The sequence below is a fragment of the Podarcis vaucheri genome (genome assembly GCF_965113315.1).
Source record: "Podarcis vaucheri genome assembly, chromosome: 5".
In the NCBI taxonomy this organism is placed as follows: domain Eukaryota; kingdom Metazoa; phylum Chordata; class Lepidosauria; order Squamata; family Lacertidae; genus Podarcis; species Podarcis vaucheri.
In genome coordinates, this window is record NC_138763.1 from 80,798,143 (window position 1) to 80,814,480 (window position 16,338).

The 16,338-nt window shown below is 46.8% G+C and overlaps 1 long non-coding RNA gene across 1 annotated transcript; it reads left to right on the forward strand.

The window, feature by feature from the left end:
- The first annotated feature begins 833 nt into the window (after positions 1–833).
- On the forward strand, positions 834–5,450 carry LOC309532318. The gene is made up of 3 exons (XR_014219742.1): positions 834–956; positions 1,239–3,068; positions 5,293–5,450. It is a non-coding gene; the product is annotated as an uncharacterized lncRNA (long non-coding RNA).
- Positions 5,451–16,338: the final 10,888 nt, after the last annotated feature.

Genomic DNA, 16,338 nt, shown 5'->3' on the forward strand with positions numbered 1-16,338 from the left:
TGCTTCAGGATGACAACAGAAATTGCGCGCCACCGCCACCACCACGGCAGCAGGAGGCCCCATTAGCTAAAGTGGTGCTTCAGGTTAAGAACAGTTTCAGCTTAAGAACGGACCTCCAGAACGAATTAAGTTTCTAACCCGAGGTAAGGTAAAGGTAAAGGTACCCCTGCCCGAACGGGCCAGTCTTGACAGACTGTGGGGTTTGTGCGCCCATCTCACATTTATTGGCCGGGGGCCAGCGCTGTCCGGGGACACTTCCGGGTCACGTGGCCAGCGTGACATCGCTGCTCTGGCGAGCCAGAGCCGCACACGGAACGCCGTTTACCTTCCCGCTGGTAAGCGGTACCTATTTATCTACTTGCACCCGGGGGTGCTTTCGAACTGCTAGGTGGGCAGGCGCTGGGACCGAACAGTGGGAGCGCACCCCGCCGCGGGGATTCGAACCGCCGACCTTTCGATCGGCAAGCCCTAGGCGTTGAGGCTTTAGCCCACAGCGCCACCCGCGTTCTAACCCGAGGTACCAGTGTATAAAATCACCACCATCACCACCTGTGGCATGAGATCACAGCAGTTAGTTTCCCACCTTCAAGGGTTGCAATGGTCAGCCCCTCCTTCAGGCAAGAGCTTCAGCATGAGGTCACAATGGCCAGTCTCTTTCCCTCAAGCAGCCATGCTCCTTCAGGCAAGCAACATTACCATGGCAACATGGGGTCACAATGGCCAGTCTTTCTCTTTGAGCATCAGTGCAAGGTCACAATGACTCGTCCTTCTCTTTGGTGCTGGCAGCATCAACATTAGCCCACAATGGCCAGTATCCTTCTCTCTCTGAAATGAGCAGCAGAAGCATGCTGGGACACAGCCTTCTCTCTCTATCCTAGTTTGAAGCTTCAGAGAATTGGATCTCTCCCCCGGTGGCAGTAATTAAACAGATCAAATGGAAGGAGCGTTCTTACTGGGTAAGTTCTTTAATAATCACTGCGAGAGAGAAAGGAAGGCATAGCACGCTAAAATATGGCGTTACTCCCAGTAAAGGTTCACCCCCTTCATCCCCATTAATCTGCGTCACTCTTACGTCGGGTAATCTGAGCTTGTTGCCATTGCGGTTTCTGTTCCATCACTTTCCAAGCCCATCTAGTCTTAGGCAAAGGGGTGGGGGCCTATCCAAGGACACTGAATCAGCCAACTGTCTCTCTCCTGGTGTATGCTCTTCTAGCTGCTCCTCACCCAGTATTTCCCAGCTTTTCTCCTCTAGACTTTGCCCTTCTGCAAACCACTGTTCTAAATCAATACTGTCCTCCTGCCCTTGGGAAACTTCAGAAAAGAGGGGAGCTCTCCCGCCATTCCTCCTTAGTCAAGTCCCTGACATCGAGGCAGGCAGAAGGAGGAACATGTGTATATCAGCACTTCCTCACAGAGGTAAGCATGTGTGTGCACAAAAGAAATCTCTCTTGATCCCTTTCTCTCTCTCATTGAGGTGGGCAGCAACACTGTGTGGGCACGTTGATCCCTGTTGTTTGGTGACCCATCCAGAGAACTCATTTAATTGGGAAGATCAGCAGTGTAATAGACAGACAGATAGTTGTGGCCAAAGAAGCAGCAGCTGAAGACACAGGGGAGAGTCGGCTTCTAAACACCCCCGATGCGACAATGTGCTATAAGTTCCCCAGGAAACTCTGGCACCAAAATAAGTTGATAGAAGGGAGGCTGGCACGTGGACGTTGGCAACACCTCAGCTATATCAGGGCAACGACTTGCAGATCTGAGCACAGCTAGAGAGTCAAAGTGGTAGATGGCAAGTGAGCAGGCATAGACAGTGGCATGACACCCCAAGTCAAAGGGGGTCCTCATTTTTAGTGCCTGCCTCCTGGGTGGAAGCTGTGAGGCAGGAAACAGCAGCAAGCTATAGGTGGATCAGTAGCCTGTTTGCCCGACAAGCTACCTCTTATTGAGAGACTTGAGAGGAAATGGTAGGGGTGGGAGACAAATCTTGGGCGCTGGGAGAGTCTGGCCTCTGAACACTGGGTGGGATGGGGATACACCTCTTGGAATGGGATACATCTCCTGGAACACTTCCTACCTCATTTTGCATTTAAATGAATAGGTGAGGAAGGACACAGATAATTTAAGCATCTGATCTGCTGCTGTTGTTGTTTAGTCGTTTAGTCGTGTCTGACTCTTCGTGACCCCATGGACCAGAGCATGCCAGGCACTCCTGTCTTCCACTGCCTTCCGCAGTTTGGTCAAACTCATGCTGGTAGCTTCGAGAACACTGTCCAACCATCTCGTCCTCTGTTGTCCCCTTCTCCTTGTGCCCTCAATCTTTCCCAACATCAGGGTCTTTTCCAGGGAGTCTTCTCTTCTCATGAGGTGGCCAAAGTATTGGAGCCTCAGCTTCAGGATCTGTCCTTCCAGTGAGCACTCAGGGCTGATTTCCTTAAGAATGGAGAGGTTTGATCTTCTTGCAGTCCATGGGACTCTCAAGCGTCTCCTCCAGCACCATAATTCAAAAGCATCAATTCTTCGGCTATCAGCCTTCTTTATGGTCCAGCTCTCACTTCCATACATTACTACTGAGAAATTAGGAGCCAGTAAAGGGGAGGTGTTGCTCGGGTGGAAGATTAGGTCAGAGTTTTCCAAACTGTGTGTCACGATATGTTGGTGTGTCAGCTGCAGTTGTAGGTGTGTCGCACAAACGCTCCCTGCGCTCTTCCTGGGGCTGGAAAGGGTTAGTTTAACCCCCGGTTCCCTAGTAAAATTGAATTGTTGTGTCACAAAATGATGCAGAACTGAATTACTGTGTTGCAAAATGATTCATGTCCAAAAAAGTGTGTCACTAACTTGAAAAGTTTGGAAAGCTCTGGATTAGATTGGAATTACATGTCATATAGCTTTAATCAGATCCTTTGAGTCAATATGCTTCTGATCTTAATTCCATTTGCATGCTCATTCCGGGGTGTAGGGGCGAAATCTCTTTCCATGGTGGATGGTAATATGGACGTAGAAACAGAGTATGAAAAAATGGATGCCTCTGATTTTTAACCTTTCTTCCCTGCATGTTTTTCACAGAGGTAAGAAGTAATCTAAAATTATTGTGACTACAACATGGGTGCTGCAGAGAAATTTTCTCACTTGAATTACCCGTCTAGGGCACAGAGGGCAACCTCTGGCTTTCCTGATGTTGTTGTAGTCCACTTCCATAAACCACATACTTCCATAAACCACATATTCCTCACCCTTGCTCTAGGACTTGCTCATCTGGCTAAGTAGCAATGGGCACAACCCACATGAGAGAAGTGTTTTGAAGTCTCACAGATCAGTTTGATTAGGAGAGTTAAGCACATGTTGGAAAATTTCTCATTGCATTCAACAGGACTGAAAACTGCATAACCTTGGCTGGATCATGCCAAATGCATGTCATATTTTTAAATGATTAGCTAAATTAAAATCTTTATGCCAATGAAAATTCATCTGCCAATGTCAAATGCGGCACAATGGGGAAATTAGCAGATTTCTCTTGAGGAAGCTAAAATATTGACCATGGCTAACCAATTCATATTGAAAAGGATACCCCATTATAGTTAAAGAGTGCAGGCTAGAGATCAGTTAGGAACCAGTAGCTTAATATTACATTAACTCTTTATGGGCAAAAAACCCAGAGTTAACAGACCTTCCTCTGTGATACACACTTTGCCTGATTATATTAATAATGGGGGGGGGGGTGTCAATAAAACAATTTCTTGCCATTCAGAGTTAAGACAGGCTCCACTTTCAGTGTGATGGCTATCACCCACAATAGAAAATTAAGAGAAAGAAAAAAGATACGGTATTGCGTCAGGCGGATTCCACTTTTTCAACTCAGTTTCCACACCGGGTTTATTGGAGTCCTGTTCACCTGCTTCTTGTTTGCAAGGTAATTGCATGTGGACTTGGGCGCAGACCTTTGCTTTTTAGATCCACTTCTGATATCACATCTGTTTCATGGGAGAACTGTGCTTTATGCATGATGGTCCGTAATAAAGCGCTCCTGCTTGCATGCTGGGGCTCCATGCAAACAGGACACTGATAAGTTCAGGGATGCTGATTGTGCAGAGCTCTCAAAAAGGGAGCAGCAGCTCATCCTCTGAGTTTTGAGCAGGTGGCACTGTGCTCTCAACCACTGAGCCTCTTGGGCTTGCCAATCGGAAGGCTGGCAGTTCGAATCTGTGCAACAGGGTAAGCTCCCATTGGTATGTCCCAGCTACTGCCAGCCTAGCAGTTCAAAAGCACACCAGTGCAAGTAGATAAATAAGTACAGCTGAGGCGGGAAGGTAAACAGCATTTCCGTGCACTCTGGTTTCCGTCACAGTGTTCCATTGCACCAGAAGCGGTTTATTCATGCTGGCCACATGACCTGGAAAGCTATCAGTGGACAAATGCCGGCCCCCTTGGCCTGAAAGCGAGATGAGCGCTGTAACCCCATAGTCACCTTTGACTGGACTTAACTGTACAGGGGTCCTCTACCTTTTACCTTTACCTTACATAGTGTGCGATAGTTCAAGAAAGCAGATGCAAAGTTGCAGTGGGTGGGGCTAAAATTCTGGCCCTCATTTCAAGTCAACATTATCTCTGCTGTACACACAACAAATGCCTGAATAGAGCTAAGCCCACTGCCTTTGGGTGCTGAGCAAATTGGAATATTTAATAATAAATGCTCCTTTTTAGAGATGGTGGGAGTATTCACAGCTAGGCACGTAGATAAATAATAAAATAGAGTGCATTTGGCAGCGATGGGTTATGTTTTCATCGTAACAAATGATTATTAGACACAGCACAGCATCAGTAAGCACAGTGTGGTGGATATTGATTTTAACAAAAAGGGAAGGTTGTACCTTTTCTGCAACTGATGTTTGTAAGCAAAGCTATGATATCATTCAGGAGAACTGTGATTTGGTACAACAGATCTAGAATACTGTCTAGTGAAGACATAAAGCTTAGAAATGGGTATATGTCCTGTGTGATGGACTGTCATTTCTTCTCTCACCATGCTCCCGTATTTAAGTGGTTCCAACTTCAAACAAAATAAACCAAAGCAAGTGATTGTCCAAGGGACCATGTCAAAATTACTATTGTGTAGTTAAAGCAAATTCCTAAATGCTTGCAAGAAGTCTATCTATCTATCCTGTCTATCTATCTATATCATCTATCTATCTCGTTATAAAACAGTTGATAAAACAGTTATCGTTGAGGAGTTTCTACAGCACTCCACAGAGGAAATCCAGAAATAATGTACGTTATACTTTTCTCTCTTTCTAGTACCTGTTGGTGATGATGATAGCTGAACACAAGGGGATGGGCTGTGTCATAGTGACACTCTATTAATGGTGGCCACTGAGAACAATTACGCGGGAAGTGATAACAGCAATGTTTCTACACAGACTCCTATCCTTATTAAAGGAATAATTGCTATTTAATGAGCTCCTATTTTCACTAATGGCAGGAGATTAAAGCTGCTAGCCACCAGGTGAATACTAATGGAAATTCCTTCAGCAAATTAGATTATCGTTGCTTTAATTTTAATATGTGGCCGAACACAGTTTGTTCTTGCCTCCGTCGAGCTAAGCACAAAGCGCTTGCTCTCGCTTTGTACATTCCTTGGCTAGACTTGACTTGGGAGGGGAAATAATATTACAGTCATGACCAAATTTTGCCTAAAGCTCAATTCCGAGTACATTAGGAGGGCCTGCTCCTTGAGCAACACACTGCAGGAATTACGGGGGAAGTTAAGAGAACTGCAGTAAGTTTATCTTAATTGCTCAGGGACGATCCACTTGTATAGTTACAAAGTACTTAGCAGTTAGATAGTGCTTGCAAAAGTGTGCAGCACTAACAGTGGACACAAACCTTGCTTTCAGGAAAGCTACGCAAAATGGCTTAAAACACTTAAAATCAAAACGAGATTTCAACCTATAACTATAAAACATTCATTCAAATAAACATAACCCTCAACAGCCATCAAGAAAATAGGTCTTCAACTCTTGATATCCCTCTTGACAGGGGCGAGGCCTGCGGAATCTCAAAAAGAAATGAGTTTCACAATTGTGGGGCCACTGCTGAGAAGACCCTTAGCAGTGCTTGCTAACCTGGGCCTCAGCTACATTAGTAAAATGAAAACATTATAAATGCGTTAGAACCCTGTGACACCAGAGGGCGCTGTAGAGCTGAAATCGGAATTCTGTGAAATTTTCCATTGTGAGCTTTAGAATGGTTCTTTTCTAGAGCATTTTCAGTGTTCTTTTAATAGCAGTGTAGATGCAGCCCTAGTCATCCGCCCTGGTGGATACTTAAGCAAAAGCTCTGACACAGATCTTGGAACATGGGTAGGGTGGTATGGGTGCAGACAATCCTTATAGCAGCCGGGTACTAAACCTTTCAAAGGTCTAAAGGTTATAACTAGAACTTTGAATGAGGGACGCAGGTGGCGCTGTGGGTTAAACCACAGAGCCTAGGGCTTGCCGATCAGAAGGTCGGCGGTTTGAATCCCAGCGACGGGGTGAGCTCCCATTGCTCAGTGCCTGCTCCTGCCAACCTAGCAGTTCGAAAGCACAAAGTGCAAGTAGATAAATAGGTACCACTCCAGCGGGAAGGTAAACGGCATTTCCGTGTGCTGCTCTGGTTCGCCAGAAGCGGCTTAGTCATGCTGGCCACATGACCCAGAAGCTGTCTGTGGACAAATGCCGGCTCCCTCGGCCAATAAAGCGAGATGAGCGCCACAACCCCAGAGTCGATCACGACTGGACCTAATGGTCAGGGGTCCTTTACTTAGAACTTTGAATGGGGTCAGGAAATGCAATGGCAGCCGGGCAACTGATGTGATATGTTCCGATCACCTGATGCCAGCCCAAAGCCGAGTGCCTCCTTACCTGCCTTTGGGAAGGCAGGGTGAGGGTGAGGTGTGGCACCAAATTATGGCCTTTCCCAGGTGCCATAGTACCCAAGTCCACTCCTGCCTCTGCTTATACACCCATGCTGTTACGTTGCTCCTTTCCTTCAATCCTGCTGGTCTTGAGTGCTTCCCTCACCCTGGAACATGCACAGTTCATCACCAGCATGACAATGGATTAGTACAAATATAGTATATTTTTCTCATAAATCATGCCAAGAAATTACTGTCTGCTTTCAAACAGTAGGAACTCTCCCCGCCTCTCTTAGTCATCTTTCTGTAGTGCCCTTTGGCCTTCCAAAATGACAGGCTCCAATCCTGCTTAGCTTCTAAAATGAGCGTGGAGCTTTTCGGAAGCACACATTTGCATGGTTCGAATCCCGACATCTTGCACATTTGGATCCCAAACTTTTTTTGCTTGGAATTTCAGCGAGCAAAACAACAACAACCCCAAAACAAAACTTTACCAGAGCTGTTGAATCTGCCTTTCATTTCCCATAGGTGATGGGGGTAAAAGTTGACACCACAGGTAGTAACTGGCAATTCAGATTAAGATGCCTCATTTAAAGAAATTGCTCCTTGGATGAATGGGTACCTTGCAGGGAGAGAAAAATAAAATTCAAGGACCATTAAGTTGGCATATGTTTGACCTGAAACAGCAGCTCTCTGGGAACCACTGTAGGAGCTGGCATTAAGAAGTCTACTTTGGAAAGACTTCAGGGTAAAATAGTTTTCCTCTGCCAAGGATGATCTTGGCCTTAAAAATACATTACACCCATTGCTTAATTAGTGTGAAGATGTGATTGCTGGGTTGTGTTGTTTCTGCTGTTTTTAATTGCTGGCAGGAAGGTGGGGGAAGGAGCTTCTATGGTCAAGCAAATAAAACAGGGAACATATTGCGGGAACATTTTCACTTATTGTAACAAATGCTGCTTATTGAAAGTTAAGCTGAAGACCCACATGCGACATTCAGTTAAAAATTCTGTGTGGCGCATCGGCACGCTCCAGGTTTCCCCAGACCCACGCCACTTGATTGACTGCCTGTGCTGGTCCTGGGGGCTAACCAAGAGGCGAGGTCTGAGTCCAGTCCGAGGTCAAGGGTGCAGTATGGAGGCAGTCCCTCAAAGCTGAAGCTGGGTCCAAGGCAGGGAGTCGGGTGAGGTCAGGAGCTCCGGCAGAAAAGCAGGATAGGGTGCAGGCAGGAACAGGCTAGCAACAATGTTGCTCCTGCAACTTGGGACTGGGCTGGCTGGCTTTTATCTGCCCTGAGGCATAGGGCGGCCCCGGTCCACAGGTGACTCACCTCTCCTGGCCTGGAGGCGAGCACTCCTCCTGCGGGAACTTAGTTCCCTCCGCCTCTCTGCCCTGAGCCTCTGCAGCTCAGGAGAGGCTGGAGGGTTACCAGACCCAGAGGCAACCTCAGCTTCCTCTGACGGGGCTGAGAGTGGAGCACCTGCAGGCAATAGGTCCTCCATGCCCTCAGGAGCCAGAGCAGACTCAGCTGGTGCCTGCACCTGAGGATCCAGCACAGGTGAGGACCCTTCAGGCTCAAGCCCCAGCCCCAGATCAGCTGGTTCTGGAGGCGGGGACTCCTGTGCAGGCTGGGATTTCTCAGGTTCAGCCTCTGAATCCGATTCCCAGGCCATCACACTGCCACTTAGAGGATGCAGGGAAACTTGCCAGCACAATGTGATCCAGTCATGTGCCTACTTTAACTAAATATTGTGCAGGGCTTGATTGCATATCACTTTGGGTCACCTTGGGCAAGATAAAGTGACAAACAAATTTAACGAATGATGATGATGTGTCATTTCTAGGACTGTTTATCTAGTCCATACAAATCCTGGATCCTGAACCAAACTGGGCCAATTTGGGCTGATCCTGGATTCTGGATAGAGTTGAGGAGACCATGGTTCACCCATGGTTAGGCCAAAGGTGAAGGGGTGAGGAGCGGAGGAGACCGTGCAGGTAAGAGTCTCTGCCTGTGTGCCTCCTCCCCTCCTCCTTGCTATCAATCACAATTAATTCAGGTTTAAAACCATGCAGTGTGTGTGTGTGTGTGTGTGTGTGTAGAAGGCACAAGAGGAAAGAGTCTCTTGCATATTCAACAAATACCACCTATTCAAATAGCGTTTAAACTCCTAATTAAACATTAGAAATGGGTAAGGACCACTGAAACAAAATTGGAATGCCTTGCACCACCATAGTGGTTTAGACCTAAGAGTTCTTCTGGTCCAGATTCTAGACTTGAGTGTCTGTCAGGGACCGTGCTGAGGAGGGCTGCACTGAGGAAGAATGGTGGAAGCCACCCCATCTCCCTGATCCTGAATCTTCCCAGGAGCAGGAGGACAGTACAGATTTGGAACAGTGGTTTGCAGAGGGGCATCGTCCAGAAGGCAAAAGCTGGGAAATACCGGATGGGGAACAGCTAGCAGATGAAACACTAGAAGAGAGAGAGTTAACAGATTCATAGTCTCTGGATAGCATCCACCCCCCCTTCTCCAAAGTCACAGAGAGCTCAGAATGTGTCAGAACAGAACAGAGGGTGCAAGGTCAGATTACAAGATGTAGGAGTGACGTAGATTAATAGGAATGGACGGGGGAGTGTCCCTTAATTGGGAGCGCCACCATTTCTAGGAAATGTGTTCTCTCAATATGATTATTAAAGATTCTAACTGGTAAGGCATTCCTTTCATTTGATCTCTTATCTACTGTCACGGGGGGAAGGAGCCAATTCCCCAAAGCCTGACAGTGGCTGAAATACTACATCAGCTTGAGACCATTTGGGCCCTGGCTTATGGCCTCTTCTCCATACTTCTCGGTGAGCCCCAGTCACAAATGCTCAGATGCTGATGCTGTTCAATCCATCCTGCTTCCCATTTGGCCCAGTGGCCTCCCAATCTGTTCCACTTGCTATTGCTGCATTCAGGGTTGGCTCCTTGGTTTTGTGGGCTGGTTAGCATATAGTGGCACCCCCGAGGCGAATTCACTCTACTTCAGGAGCACCGTGTTATACAAGTGACCATAAGAGTTGGTAGAGCTTTCACATAAGGAATGTACTGGTCTTTGATTCATGTAAGTGACATTTGCTGGCAGGAGGAAGAATGTCCACTCCTTTGTGGCTCCAGCTTATGCAGGGAGAAGTACTAAAAAATACATACAGGGCATGTGGGGGAAATTCCTCAATGGGACTTTAATTATTTCAGCGAATATAATGTCTGCAATAAATTGGAAATCAGACAATCTAACGGCAAACAGAAAGTTATGTATGGAGGGAAGAATAAGTGTGCTCATATTAAAAAAGGGAACCCTCCACATCCCCATAGACCTTTCAGTCTGGAAATCTATAGGGATATTTCAGTCTTGCCAGGTACTCTATTCCCAACCTTTCTTTGGCAATGCCCCACCTAGGAAGAGGTAAAGGGACCCCTGACCATTAGGTCCAGTCATGGCCGACTCTGGGGTTGCGGCGCTCATCTCGCTTTACAGGCCGAGGGAGCCAGCATACAGCTTCCAGGTCATGAGGCCAGCATGACTAAGCCGCTTCTGGCAAACCAGAACAGCGCACGGAAACACCGTTTACCTTCCCGCCGGAGCGGTACCTATTTATCTACTTGCACTTTGACGTGCTTTCGAACTGCTAGGTTGGCAGGAGCTGAGACCGAGCAATGGGAGCTCACCCCATCACGGGGATTCGAACCGTGACCTTCTGATTGGCAAGTCCTAGGCTCTGTGGTTTAACCCACAGCGCCACCCGCGTCCCTTATGCTCCACCTAAGCATGTCTAAAATCCTGAAGCCCCCCCCATGACATATAATTCTTATTATTCAAAAAGTGAACTCCTTTTCATGTGGAGGAAGTCTAAAATGCCATTAACTTGGTCTTTGAAGGTGACCTGGAAACTGCAATTAATCCAGAATGCGGCAGCTAGACTGCTGACTGGGAGCGGCTGCCGAGACCTTATAACACTGATCCTGAAAGACCTACATTGGCTCCCAGTACGTTTCCGAGCACAATTCAAAGTGTTGGTGCTGACATTTAAAGCCCTAAATGGCCTCTGCCCAGTATATCTGAAGGAGCGTCTCCACCCCCATCGTTCAGCCCGGACACTGAGGTCCAGCGCCGAGGGCCTTCTGGTGGTTCTCTCCCTGTGAGAAGTGAGGTTACAGGGAACAAGGCAGAGGGCCTTCTCGGTGTTTGTGTCCGCCCTGTGGAGCACCCTTCCATCAGATGTCAAGGAAATAAACAACTATCTGACTTTTATAAGACAGCTGAAGGCAGCCCTGTTTAGGGAAGTTTTTAATGTTTGATGTTTTATTGTGCTTTTAATTCTGTTGGGAGCCACCCAGAGTGGCTGGGGAAACCCAGCCAGATGGGCGGGGTATAAATAAAAAAAATATTATTACTATTATTATTACAAACTCATTCTCGAATTGCTTCCCTTAAAAATCAAATTGCCCCCCTGTGGGGAGTGTGCCCCATGTTGGGAACCACGGCTCTAGAAGTTAAATCACCTTGAGGAATGGATGGGTATTCATTTTGCCTTGGGCACATCAATGAAAGAGAAATACCAGTCTCTACAATTTGGCTGCTATGGAACCATCTAGAAAATTGTGGCCTGGATTCTTCCTTCACTGAACTTGAGCTCTGAAATCCATGAGTGTTGTGATGTCCTTTTCAAAGCATTATACTAGATACTGGAGCTGGTTGTTCCAGATATGGCAGTCTCATTCCACAGTCATCATCCACTGTGCTCTCGCTGCTGCGTTTTCCTTTAAAGGTAAAGGTAAAGGTACCCCTGCCCGAACGGGCCAGTCTTGCCAGACTCTGGGGTTTGTGCGCCCATCTCACATCTATTGGCCGGGGGCCAGCGCTGTCCGGAGACACTTCCGGGTCACGTGGCCAGCGTGACATCGCTGCTCTGGCGAGCCAGAGCCGCACACGGAACGCCGTTTACCTTCCCGCTGGTAAGCGGTACCTATTTATCTACTTGCACCCGGAGGTGCTTTCGAACTGCTAGGTTGGCAGGCGCTGGGACCGAGCAGCGGGAGCGCACCCCGCCGCGGGGATTCGAACCGCCGACCTTTCGATCGGCAAGCCCTAGGCGCTGAGGCTTTAGCCCACAGCGCCACCCGCGTCCCCATGCGTTTTCCTTTAGCCATCTGCTAAAACAGGAATTTATGAAACAACCTTGTGGGTTTTCTTTTCCCTTTTTCCGTTGTAGAGTGTGATGTACAAAAGTGACTTCCGCCCCCTCAACATTTTATTGTTCTGTTTATGGTTCTTATGCTGCCTATAAAGTCCAGACTTTATAAATAAAGTGCCTGAGTTCCAAATGAACAGTATTTTTAAAAAGTTATCCTTAATGAATACAAATGTCTCTAATCTACTTTGCCAAACTCCAAATAAAACTTGGAAAATGTACTGGAGTGGTTGGTGGCATTTACTTCTTTTATTAGGCAATTAATACAATGCTGTAATGAAGAGATGTGCAGAACCTGTGGTCCTTTTGATGAGGTTGGATTCCAACTCCCATCACCCCCATCCAGCAAGGGATGATGGGAGTTGTAGTCCAGCAACATCTGATGGAGACATGTGCACAATATTTATTTATTTGTTTGTTTGTTTATTTATTTGGAAGAGGGAGCGTTTTATCCTTCCTTTTAGAGCCAAGTCTTCATAAGGTAAGTTTACATCTTACAAACACAATGTAGAAAAGCACACCGTTTAAAGGGGGGGGAAACCCCACCACCGAAAGCCACAAATGACAGCCATGGAAGCCACCGGAAAGAAATGCCATAAAAAACCTGAAATGACAGACTTCCTTCCCTGTGTATTATTATTTAAAGTAAATAAAATAAAGTAAGTAACATACTGCATTTGAAAATTGGAGGTAGAAAAGAGATCACATCTCACATGTGCTATAGCTAAAAGAACAGAACACCTCCTCAGTTGGTTAGAGCATGGTGCTGATAACACCAAGGTAGCAGGTTTGATCCCCATATGGGACAGCTGCGTATTCCTGCATTGCAGGGAGTTGGACTAGATGATCCTAGTGGTCCCTTCCAACTCTACAATTCTATGATTCTATGATTTACCACCTATCTAGGTAAGGTAAAGGACACCTGGACAAGTTAAGTCCAGTCAAAGACAACTATGGGGTTGCGGAGCTCATCTCGCTTTCAAGCCGAGGAAGACAATGTTTGTCCGCAGACAGCTTTCTGGGTCATGTGGCCAGCATGACTAAACTGCTTCTGGTGCAACAGAACATCATGATGGAAACCAGAGTGCACAGAAACACTGTTTACCTTCCTGCCACAGTGATACCTATTTATCTACTCGCACTGGTGTGCTTTCGAACTGCTAGCTTGGCAGGAGCTGGGACAGAGCAAAGGGAGCTCACCCCGTCACGAGGATTCGAACAGCCAACCTTCCAATCAGCCCAAGAGGCTCTGTGGTTTAGACCACAGCGCCACCTGTTTCCTTTACCACCTTTCTAACACACTGGGGGTTGGGGTGCTGCTGGTAACTGAAAGCAGCTTCCTTGATGCCCTCTGAGTTTCTTGGAGAGTGTACCAAATCCAGCCTTTTCCTATGTCTCAGCCTCTTCTTAGGTCTTTCTTTTAACTCTCTCCAAAGCATAACTCGAGAGAGGGTAGCTAGTTTCTTCTTTATCGAGCTTTATCCCTCAATCCTCCTCCCAAGCCTTGTTCAGACAGCGAGTTGCGCAGTGATTTCTGCGAAAACATGTTTGCTCTCACAGCAACATGCAATTTCTGATAACCTTCCTGGTTTCTACGGCCGTATTTTTGCACACGCCTGGATTGAGACAAACTCAGCTGAGCACGGAGCCCTCATTAAATGGCACGGTAAAAGGTTCACGCAGGTCCGCCATAGCCCCTTTGTGGCCTGGTGACAGTGGCAAATTGACTTGGTAGCACTAGCAGGTCTTGGAAAACTGGGTGTCTTTTTGTTTCCAGAATGTGCTTTGAAACTCAGCCCGAAGTCAGTAAGTTAGTCTTAATTAAAGGAGTGCTGACAGCTATCTTGAGGGCAGAGCGAACATACAGTAAGTATCATCAAATGAATTCTTAATCGCCAAAGTTAAAAAACGAGGCCAATTCTAGCTCACACTCCATCAGCGAAAACCCCCAGGGCTCCGTCAAAGATGTTGATAAAAATGGACTTCGGATTTTGGAGCATTAATGTGACATCTGCTGCGGTAACCCAGGCAAAACCCAGCTATAAAGACGTTATTGGGAAGGACAAATTTCACATCTTTGGAGGTGCCAACATTGCTAATTAGTCTGCCACCCTGGAAAGGTGGCACTAATCTTGAAGGAAGACACCCCCCTCCCGAATCAGTGACAATGAAAGATTCTATTAATGGACTGGTGGGAAGTTCAACAAGTACGGCAAATGAAAAGCACCACAGAGGATTTGATTTCTGGCCGTGCTCCTGGATCGAGGGAAAGAAAGTGAGGCATATTTTTTAAAAATCATTTTGGGTTCCACTTATATTTCATTAAGCTAACAGTGAATTCTAAGCTGCTCTCTTGATTTACTGCCTCCTGGAAGAGTAACTTCTGAGCCCCGGGTGCTAACAACAACAACAACAACAACAACAACAACAACTTATTTATTTATACCCCACCCATCTGGCTGGGTTTCCCCAGCCACTCTGGGCAGCTCCCAACCAAATATTAAAAACACAATATAGCATTAAACATTAAAAACTTCCCTAAACAGGACTGCCTTCAGATGTCTTCTAAAAGTCAGATGGTTGTTTATTTCCTTGACATCTGATGGGAGGGCGTTCCATAGGGCGGGTGCCACTACAGAGAAGGCCCTCTACCTGGTTCCCTGTAACCTCACTTCTCGTAGGGAGGGAACCACCAGAAGGCCGTCGGAGCTGGACCTCAGTCCAGCTGAAAGATGGGGGTGGAGACACTCCTTCAGGTATATTGGGCCGAGGCCATTTAGGGCTTTAAAGGTTAGCACCAACACTTTGAATTGTGCTTGGAAACGTACTGGGAACCAATGTAGGTCTTTAAGGACCAGTGTAATAGGGTTTCGGCAGCCACTCCCAGTCACCAGTCTGGCTGCCGCATTCTGGATTAGTTGTGGTTTCCAGGTCACCTTTGCGTTGTGTGGGGGCCGATTTTGGGAGTCAAGCTGTTCAAGAACCAAGGTACCACTGTAGTCCAAAACCGGCCAGAGACCCAAGTTTGGGGAAAACCCTGGCTTACCAGTTTTACTACAACCAAGTGTCATGTGTATTTGGTTAAATAAATATTATAAAATAAACATAACTCTACAAACCAACCAGTAGTTGTTTTACCCACATACTGAATATTGCCCTATACAATTTTGTTTCCCTCAGCACTCGGTTTCCTCAGCAGCTTGGACTTCCGACAGAACAGTCAGCACAGGTATGGGAAAAATGGAACACCTGTGGCTAAACTTGTCTATTAACTTTTGTGACTGTCTTTTTTATGGTTCCATGGTAAAGATGTGTGACACCCCATTGAGAAATGTTTGCCACTTTTATCGACGCTTGCTTTCACTCTCCTCAAAGCCCCCCGGATGTTTCACCCAAGCAGAACTGCAAATTAGCTTTCAAGAAAGATTGCTTTATGTGAAATTCAGCAGCAACTCGGACGAATCTGAACATTGGAAGAAGAGAACAAGTCCGCTTCTGCACAGAGCACCGCTCAAACACAATGCTAAAGCTGTAACCCAGGAAAGGAAAACCCTTGGAAATCTCACCAGGCCACCCCCGCCAGGGGTCTTGCTTTACAATGAGTTGTTGGTTAAATGCGACCCAACTCTGAAGCAGTACCAGGCATGATTGATGGCTCAATTGGTCCTGTCTGGCACTGCATGATCCTTTTCAAGTGGCTTCACCGAATAGACCCCCTGTAGCCACACCTCCAGAATTTTTCAGACAAAGCCAGGATTCATCCACTGAAAATGGTGGAATTTTTGAAAAACGGCTAAAATGTTGGGGGACACCCAGGCACATGGCAGCCCATATTGGAAGTGTTGATTTTTTGGCAATATTCCTAAAAATTGGTAAAGATTTCATGGGGGGGGGAGGGGGGAGAGATTTTCCAGAAATAAACACAACAACTTTTGTGTCCGGATTTTCACTTTTTGAAATATAGCAACCCTGACACAGGGAGGAGGAGGGAGGAGACACAACATCTCCTCTCTCCTCCAGGCCATATGTTTAATTGCTTTTTTAAAAATAACACCCTAATGAAACAGTAGTCCCACCCAAGTCCCAAAGGAAGCTGGTCACAGCAGGAGGGGCAGACACTTGTGCCTCTTCATCAGCCTGACTCAACTCTGCCTCTTGCCCCCCCTCCTCTCCTGCCTCCTCTTCTGTCTGTTATTCTGGACTGCTCTCTGCCACA